The following is a 2,343-nucleotide window of genomic DNA, read 5'->3' as shown; positions in this document are numbered from 1 at the left end:
TGCGTCTGCGCCTGCGCCTGCACCTGCGTCGTGGGAGCCTCGCCGCGCTGCCTCGCCACACTGCTCCCGTCACACTTCCCCCTGCCTGCTGGAGGATCGAACCGCACGCTCCCCTCCACCGGCCTTCTCTTCTACCAAGAGGTGTCACTGTGGTGCAAGGTTTCGAAATTCCGTCAGATTTGCGGATCGTGGCAGTGACACCAGAGGGAAGGAGGAGAAAAGGTCTATGGCGTTCAGAACCCTTGGTTTACAGGTCAACAGTTGAAAATAGATCTCCAATAGGCGAGATGCTGCAAAAGAATAGCCGTGGGCACTGAATTAAGTGTAAGGCTATGGAAACGTGCCGAGATTAGCATTACAGAAAAGAGTGTAAATATTACAGTGTCGCAGTTTTAAAACTGTGCAAGTTACAAAAAGTGGGGGGAAGTAGAAAAGAGACTTCGTGTGAATATCATTTTCACATCTTTAAAGGCAGAAAATATTTTAAGCTGATAGATAAAATTTTAGAGATTTAGGTAGGTATCTGAGTACAAAGGAACACAATATAATCAACTAAAATTTGGTGATTTAGGAAAGGGAGGGAAAAAAGAAAAAGAAAATTAGTCAGAAGGTAATAGGCAATGTAAAGAAACAGAGGATTAAGGGCATCCTGTAGCCATTAATAATGGTAACCCAGAACAAAAATGCAAGTCTTTTAGATGATCAAAAACATACAAGCACGCAGCTATAGCAAAACAAAGTGACATAATGGAACAATTGGAAAAGTTACAAAACATAATGCATGGCAAAACAAATGACAAAAGTAAGAGGAAAAATCTCACATGGATAAATGTAATGGACCTATGTTTATCTACTACAAAAATGCAATTCACTTCAGATTGGAGCACAAACCATAACACCAATCCATATCATATATAAGGCAGTGCTCAAAAAAGGTGATTCTGAAATTTTGAAAATACAAGACTGGGAAAGATATACCAGTTTCTGCCAGATAAGCATAAAGAAGTCAGGGATCACAAACACTTTTCACAGGTAGATTTCAGGGCAAACAGCTTTAAATAAGATTTAAAAGGGTATTTTTTAAAAGATCACAATTTACAAAATAATAATAAGAAGAAGAAAATCCATGCAATAAATCAAATAACAGTGTGTATAGAAGATACTATAGGAATGAATGAATAGACAAATAATTGGTTTAATCCTTGACAGATTAATATAGTGAGGATTGAGAAGACATAAAAATGTAATTAAAATGGTAGACATATCAAACTCTATACCCTGAAACAGATTACACCTTTTCAATTGTCTGTGGAATATTTGTAACAATTTGCCTTATTTTATTTTTCAATAAAATACACTACATTTTATTCATCATTCTTTTTTTTTAATTTTTATTGTTGGTTGTTCAAAACATTACATAGTTCTTGATATATCATATTTCACACTTTGATTCCAGTGGGTACACAGATTGCAGAATCACATCAGTTACACATCCATTGATTTACATATTGCCATACTAGTGTCTGTTGTATTCTGCTGCCTTTCCTATCCTCTACTATCCCCCCTCCCCTCCCCTCCCCTCTTCTCTATATTCATCATTCTTAAACCATTGCAATTGGCTATATTTTAGACCAGAGGGGAAAAAAATCTTAATATATCCCAATAAGTAGAATCACATGTATTATATTATCTGACCAAAATTCAATTAACTAGAAATTAATGACAAAAGAGAAAGTAAAGCGTTCCTACTCCTTGGAAGATATTAAATACCTAAACAACATTTCGATCAAGAAGGAAAATAAAACCAAAATAGCATAATGCCTAGAAAGTCTAAATGATGAATCAGAATCCATGGGACTTAGCTAAAACAGTACTAAAAGGCATATCTAAGAATTTAAATTTTGGTATTGATTAAAAAGTTGGGACAAATTAAATGAGCTAAGTGCTTAGGCAAAAAAAGAAAAGAAAAAGAAGTAAAACAATAAAAATTTGAAATGGAAAAGGAAGTTACCAGTAAAGAAAAAAATCAGAAAATAATGGTGTATAGACAGAATAAGGATAAGGAACAAAGATAGAAGTTATCTGAACTAGGTCTCTCCCCACCCCCTGGTCCCAGTGGAGGTGGTACTCAAAAGCCCTGGTTCTGAGACCCAAACCCTAGGGACTCCCTCCATTTTGAATCTGCTGTCTACAAATTCTCCCTAAGTCACTTGACATCTCCACTTTGCTGACTGTTTACCACTGCTTTCCTCCCTTCATAGGAGTTTTGTGTATTTGTTCTTAAATCATTCAATCATTCATCCATAGACAACTTATTGGTTTACAGACTTCAGGTACAATCCA

The sequence above is a fragment of the Marmota flaviventris genome, chromosome 12 (genome assembly GCF_047511675.1).
Source record: "Marmota flaviventris isolate mMarFla1 chromosome 12, mMarFla1.hap1, whole genome shotgun sequence".
NCBI classification, from domain to species: Eukaryota; Metazoa; Chordata; class Mammalia; order Rodentia; family Sciuridae; genus Marmota; species Marmota flaviventris.
This window is presented reverse-complemented; position numbering follows the sequence as displayed.